Below are 7180 nucleotides of genomic sequence, written 5' to 3' on the forward strand. Positions count from 1 at the left end.
TGAACATAGACAAAGCATCTGCCATCAGGTAGACATATCTTTCCCTCAAAAGTAGTTGGCTCATAGTCACTTTCCTATACAATGGCTCTTTTTTTTTTTTTTTTTTTTTTTTTTTTTTTTTTTTTTTGGCTTTTCGAGACAGGGTTTCTCCGTGTAGCCATGGAACTCACTCTGTAGACCAGGCTGGCCTCAAACTCAGAAATCTGCCTGCCCCTGCCTCCCAAGTGCTGGAATTAAAGATATGTGCCACCAACGTCCAACTTAAACAAATGGTTCTTAAAACACCTATCCCAATTACAAACTGTAACAGAAGCCTACAAAGCACTTTTAGGAAAAAGGCACTTTGTTGTGAATGATGGATTGAATTGCATGCAGTTGGGAGTATTCATGTTTGTATTTATGAATACAGAACAGATGCCAGTTTATAGAATATAGCTGATCACATTACAAATCAATCAATCAGCAAAATTAATTATATTCTCCAGAAGAGAGTAATTTATGACATTTCCCTTCAAACTAACAAGGCCAAGTTCAACAGTTAGGGGCAGGGGGGAGATCATCAGCAGTTGTTACCTTAGAGCTTAAAAAACTGTTGTCAACAGATTTGCATGTCTGCAGTTTGGTTGTCTGCATCAATGTAAACTGCTTTTCAGAGGACAAAGCCAGCAGGCAGGTGTGCTTGTTTCTAGGGGAAACCCAGGACAGAGAACTACTGGGGAGAAACAGGTCCATTTCTCTGGTTTGGACAGCTGAGTGAGGAGGTAGTTATTCTGAAGAGGTCTCAAGTTACTTAGATGACTATGCTCAGTAGTCGGGGAAGCAGGACGCAGGAGCTTCTCTGAGATGCAGAGAGCAGCAGGAACACGTTTCCTCCAGGGATGTCAGAACCAGGGCATCAGTGTAGCTTGAAAGTGGCTCTTTCCTGATGACAGAACTATCAAAGGATTTTACTGCACACCACACAGAGCACCCCGATACAGTCTTGGGTGCCATTGTCACTGCTGTTGAGCTTTTTCACTCTGTACTGGTGTTTCCCCCTTATGAGTGTATAAAAGGCATCCTCCACACCCTGTCGGTCTTGGCTGAGGTTTCAATGAATGGAATTTCATAATTTTTAGCCAGCTCATGGGCTTGCTTTTTGTCAACTGTTCTTGTTGGCAAGTCATACTTGTTCCCTAGCAGCACCATGGGTACATCATCAGAGTCTTTCACATGCTTAATTTGCTTCCTGTAGAGGTTTATATCTGCAAGTGATTTGCTGTTATTGATGGCAAATACACAGAGGAACCCTTCACCTGTTCTCTTGTATTGGTCTCTCATGGCACTGTACTCCTCTTGTCCCCCTGTGTCCAGTATATTCAGCAGACAGTTTTCATCATCAATCACCACTTGTTTTTAGTAAGAATCCTCTATGGTGGGATTCGTCCACAAAGTGGTTCAGGATGAGCTGGATTGTCAAAGCACTTTTCCCTACACCATCTGCTCCAACCACCACCAGTTTATACTCAGTCATTTCACACCAACAAAAACCTCAGGAGGCTTTTGGACTTCAACCTGAGAAGCTGTTGGAGACCCTGAAACTGCCATGAACAGCCCCCACCTCCCTTGACTTAATGAAGAGATTTTTAAAGGTCAGAGAAACTGCAATGCTAGAATGATCATACTATGTAAAATCTAATCATCTACAATGGGAACGTCCAGAAGACATGCACTTTACTAATCATATAAGATGAAAAATGGTGAAAGGGTCACTAGCACTTTTGAAAAACTTTGTTCTCACCCTTTGTCTTGTGCTGGAACTTAGGGTTGGAGATGTTGTTGCTCAGTTGGATAAATTAAATACAATAGGTTTATTTGGGTCCTGTGGTAGCAGGGGCCAGGTGGCAGCACTGAATTGGAAAGGCAAGGTGTGATACCAAGAATATTCTTCGCCCAAGGAGTGGCACTATTCGGACATGTGCCCCTGCTTAAATAGGTATGGCCTTGTTGGAGGAAGTATGTCACTGTGAGGTGGGCAATGAGACCCTCCTCCTAACCATGTGGGAGCCATTCTTCTTGTAGTGGCCTTCAGATGAGGATGTAGAACTCTTAGCTCCTCCTATACCATGCCTGCCTGGATACTGCCATGCTCCCATGTTGATGATAATGGACTGAACCTCTGAACCTATAAACCAGCCCCAATTAGTTGTCTGTATAACAGTTGTCTTGGTCGTGGTGTCTATTCACAGCAGTAAAACCCTAATACTGAATCTCTGAACCTGTAAGCCAGCCCCAATTAAATATTGTCTTTATAAGAGATGCCTTGGTCATGGTGTCTGTTCATAGAAGTAAAACCTTAATTAAGACACACATAGTCATAGTTATAACGGGAACTACAGACAAATGTTTATAATATCTTAACTCAAAATGCTTTGTATAGGCAAAGTGAATTTATAGTGGTATAACTTGTAAGTACCTTTGGTACTGGCTAATGAATCCCGGTGTTTCCAGGAATGAAATAGGTAAGAAGTCTACTGAAGAGAAGCCGTGCTCATCGGGGAAAATGGCGACTCCTGCTCTCGCTCCAGAGTCACCGCTGGCCGCTGTGGGCCCCTCTGGGGAGCCCTGCCCTCCCTGCCAGCTGCAGCCCGTGCGCGATGTGCTTGCTGCCCTACGGCTTCGAGCCCCCAGCTCCCGAGGACTTGGGGCGGCAGAGTTTGGCGGAGCTGCGGGAGAGGTTGAGGCGCCAGGAGAGACTTTTGTGCAATGAAAAATTCATTTGCAAATTGCCCAACAAAGGTAAAAAGATCTCGGACACCGTTGCCAAACTGAAAGCTGCCATTTCAGATCGTGAAGTAACGGTTAAAGAGAGAAGTGAACTGTTTCATCCTGTTAGTGTAGACTGTAAGCTAAGGCAAAAAGCAACCACAAGAGTTGATACCGAAGTAGACAAGGCCCAGAATTCTGACCTGATGCTTGATACTTCATCATTAGTTCCTGAATGTTCCTCAGCAGACATAAAATCATCTAAAGAAACCTCAGAAACACAGGCACCTACACATCTCACTCACAAAGGCAATGAAGAGACTTAAGGAGCTGGCTGCACGGTGAACACTGGCCCAGCTGCCCACATCAGAGCCTGGGCACCCTCATCTGAAATTAACGAACATCTCCCCCAGCACCCTGTTTCAAGTCAAGAGGAAGAGACTTCCAGCAGTATCAACAGTCTGTTTATCAGTAAACTGCAAAAGATCACAATTGCAGACCAGAGTGAACCCTCAGAAGAAAACACCAGCACCAGTAACTTTCCCGAGCTGCAGAGTGAGACTCCTAAGAAGCCTCACTACATGAAAGTGCTAGAAATGAGAGCCAGAAACCCAGTGCTCCCTCCTCAGAAGTTTAAGACCAATGTGTTACCCAGACAACACAGTGACTCATCAAGTCATTGTCGGAGGGGCCAATCTCCAGCTTTGGAAGAGCAGTGATGCAGGGCTAGGCAGCATCTTGATGACATCACAGCAGCGCGTCTCCTTCCACTCCACCACCTGCCTGCACAGCTGCTCTCCATAGGAGAGTCTGGCTCTGCAGAAAGAGCAGAAGCAGAATTATGAGGAGATGAGATGCAGGCAAAGCTCGCAGCACAAAAACTAACCCAGAGACTGAATATTAAAATGCAGAGCTATAATCCAGAAGGGGAGTCTTCAGGGAGATACCGAGAAGTGAGGGACGAAGACGATGCCCAGTCCTCAGATGAAGGCTGAAGATGAGTGCTGGACGATCCCGAGAGCTGACTGTTGAGCTTTCATTGTCCCATCAAACTTCCTAACAAGTATCAAGACCGGTGTCAGACCTTGTTGAGGGACATAAGTTTTTTAAGTTTCACAAAGGTAGCTACAAAATAAGAACCCAGTTTGTCTTTCAGAAGATGATCTTCACATGCTTGAACAGTTTAATATTTGAACATTGTGTTTGGCCGTATTGTGTTACAGTTTTGCATGGGTCTGATATTTTAGTGTGAGTAGAGCACATGTTTTCTTTAAGATAACTGCTTTTTCCTTATTTGTACTCTTATCAGATAGCGTTGCTTATACCCTTTCTGGTGAAATACTTTGTTATCCCAGGCACCTAAAGTGAATTAGGAAGACCTGGTTCCCCTGCTGGAGAAATGAAGGGAGCAGTCTAAAGCGTGGTACACATGCTTGCATGGACATGTTCCTGAGATGCTGAATGTGAAATACTGTGGAAGACACTCCGAGATTTTACAGCAAGTGCATTTGCTGCTCCTGTCTTCTCTTGGGGTGACTGCTGTCTTCCTATGATGAGGATAAGGAATACTTTGAAGAGGTGCTGGGTCGAGGAGGCTCTTCTGAGCTGGTGTGGGGAGCTGCTTCTGGCTTCCCTTGGCTTGAACTCATTGCTGTCTTGGGTGATAGGTTCCTGTACAGGACACTCATGTTTGGTAAGGAAACCGATGTTTTCCTAAGAGTTACAGTTGACTTGTCAGTATATTGCTTTTTTCATTTTTAAACCCAAAGAGGTGTTTATAGGCTGCAGAAACCTCAGTCATGTATGTACACATTTGTGTTGTTTAAAATGATTATATGATTGTTTTGTGCAAAGATAACAATATGTTATCAAAAGCCTTTGTTTATTATGTGGAACTTGTAAGGGAGAAATAAAACACCAATCAGAGCAAAAAAAAAAAAAAAAAAAAAAGAAGAAGTCTACTGAACTTTTAATTGATATGTATAATTGAGAAAATTCTCAAATGAATAAAGAAAGCCTACATGGGGATACGGCAAAGGGAGTTTCAATGAATGAATCAAGTTTTTAGACAAAGAATGCCACAGACTGGGTTGCTTCAGGGACCTCTTGTTCCGTGGGGGTGATTAGAGTTCTGGTCTGGTGGACAAAGAATTTGGCGAGTGACAAACAGAGATGATGATACAAGGGAGTGTGGTGTCTGAGTGTATTTGCACAAAGTGAAAATCAGGCTTATGTAGTATACAGAAACTGGGCGAATATCAGGGATCAGGCAGGTAGTGGTCACATCAAAGTCATTAAGATCAAACAGCCAGGTGTAAATGATTCCTTTGGAAGAGCAATAGTGCTCTTCCCCTCTGGGCTATCTTGGAAGCCCTAAGAAATTCTCTTGGTCTGAAGCAGGTAAGCACTAGGAGGTCCCATTCTAGCAGATCCTGGAAATGGTTTGGCTGGTAATGAAAACATTAGTTCAGGAAACTATTCAACTACTCTTTGTTTGTAAAGCAATTTTGCCTTTTGTGGCACTGCTCTTAGAATTCTAACTATGTTTACAGATAGCAATACTGTCTGATTACTATCTTTAACTCTGGAGACACCCTGTCTGACAAGGCCGCTTCCTTGTGGGAATCAGTAGGCAATAATGCCTGACCTCTATTGCTAATTCTGGGGACACCCTGTCTGATAAGGCAGCTTCCTCGTAAAAATTCCAAGCTAATAACAGCTAGGAAATAAATTAGGATCATTGAAACACTGTGGAGCTCAGGAAACAATGTTAAATCTCAGTTTTAGCTAATAACGAAAGATTTCTTAGGGTACCTTTATGCCTGAGTAAAGAAGTCACGCAGATCTCTCCACAGACTTTAGCAGAGACCAATCTGGAACACATCAGAACTAGGAGATGTCAGTGACTGAATACTCAGGAGACTGGCTCTCTGTGAAGCGTACGCCTCAGGTCCATGATCAGGTTTTTTAGACCTGACATGCAGACACAACTGAAGTAGATGAGTGCTAGACACCAGAACCCCTGGAATGAAGAGATGGCTAGGTTACCCTGAGGAAGGATCTTGAAACATCTTACTTTTAAACATTTAACTTTTAGCCTTTCTCTAGTCTCTCCTCAGGGGGACTTCCAGCCTTTTCCAAGAATAATTGTACACTGGAGCTAGGAAACAGAGTTTGGGGTAGGGTTCTGAATTAGTGCTAATTTGGGGAGATCCCCAGATATATATTGCCCTCTGGTTAAAGTGCAGGCTTATGGAGGTCAAGTGATTAATCAAAGTGTGACTGACTTACAGTAGTTCTAGTGGGCCCACAAACTCATCCTATGCTTATTTCCCCAGTCTTATAATAAGCTAGATATACTTAAAAGTTGGCAGTATTACCATGTTGGTACCCTGACCTATGGGGTGTGGGATATTATTGTTGGAAAGTCTAAATGGAAGTCTTTAGAGTCAACTTTGCCAAGGAAAATAGTGAATCAAAAGCATATCACATTCCTGGACAAATTATCGAGGACTTGAAAGATATAGAAGTGGTGGATTCCACCACATTTCCCTATGATTCTCCTATCTTGCCAGTACAGAGGATAGATGTATCATGGAGAATGAAAGTTGACTACAGAAAACTTAAACAGTTAGTGATTCAAATTGTAGCTGCTTCAGATGTGTCCGTACTTGAGCAAATTAACACATACCCTGGTACATGCTGTTTTAGTTAAGGTTACTATTGCTATGATGAAACACTATGATCAAAAGTAATTTGGAAAGGAGATGGGTTATTTGATTTGCATATTTATATTGATGTTCATCATTGGAGGAAATCAGGACAGGATCTCAAAACAGGGCAGGAGCTTGCAGGTAGGAGTTAATGCAGAAACCATGGAAGGGTGCTACTTACTTTTTTGTTCATTGTGGCTCACAATACCTTGCTCAGTCTGGTTTTCTAGAGAACTCAGAAATTAAAGCCTGAGCCTTTGGTGTTCTGTTCAGGAAGCTGTCTCCTGTACCAATGAGTTAAAGGCTATTTCTTTTCTATTAGATTTAATGTATCTAGTTTTATGTTGAGGTCTTTGATCCACTTGGACTTGAGTTTTGTTCAGTGTGATAAATATGGATATATTTGCATACTTCTACATTTAGATATCCAGTTAGACCAGCACCATTTGTTGAAGATGCTTCCTTTTTCTCCATTGTGTGGTTTTTGACTTCTTTGTCAAAAATCAAATGACCCTATGATGTATGGGTTTATTTCTGTGTCTTCAGTTTGATTCCATTGATCAATTTGTTTGTTTCTATACCAATGCCGCAGAGTTTTTTTTGTTTTTTTTTTTTTTCTTAATTTCCCTGCAGTACTGCTTGAGTTTAGGGATGGTGAGTCCTCCAGAAGTTCTTTTATTATTCAGGATTGTTTTAGCCATTCTGGGGTTTCATTTTTCCAA

At 42.4% G+C, this 7180-nt stretch overlaps 2 pseudogenes across 1 annotated transcript; one reads left to right on the forward strand and one right to left on the reverse strand.

Moving 5' to 3' along the window:
* Positions 1-937: 937 nt before the first annotated feature.
* On the reverse strand, positions 938-1513 carry LOC116089040 (annotated as a pseudogene).
* Positions 1514-2605: 1092 nt separating this feature from the next.
* On the forward strand, positions 2606-4662 carry LOC116089041 (annotated as a pseudogene). The gene is made up of 2 exons (XR_004118116.1): positions 2606-3993; positions 4101-4662. The product of XR_004118116.1 is annotated as a DNA-directed RNA polymerase II subunit GRINL1A pseudogene (transcript).
* Positions 4663-7180: the final 2518 nt, after the last annotated feature.

This window comes from Mastomys coucha, unplaced genomic scaffold, assembly GCF_008632895.1.
Source record: "Mastomys coucha isolate ucsf_1 unplaced genomic scaffold, UCSF_Mcou_1 pScaffold14, whole genome shotgun sequence".
NCBI classification, from domain to species: Eukaryota; Metazoa; Chordata; class Mammalia; order Rodentia; family Muridae; genus Mastomys; species Mastomys coucha.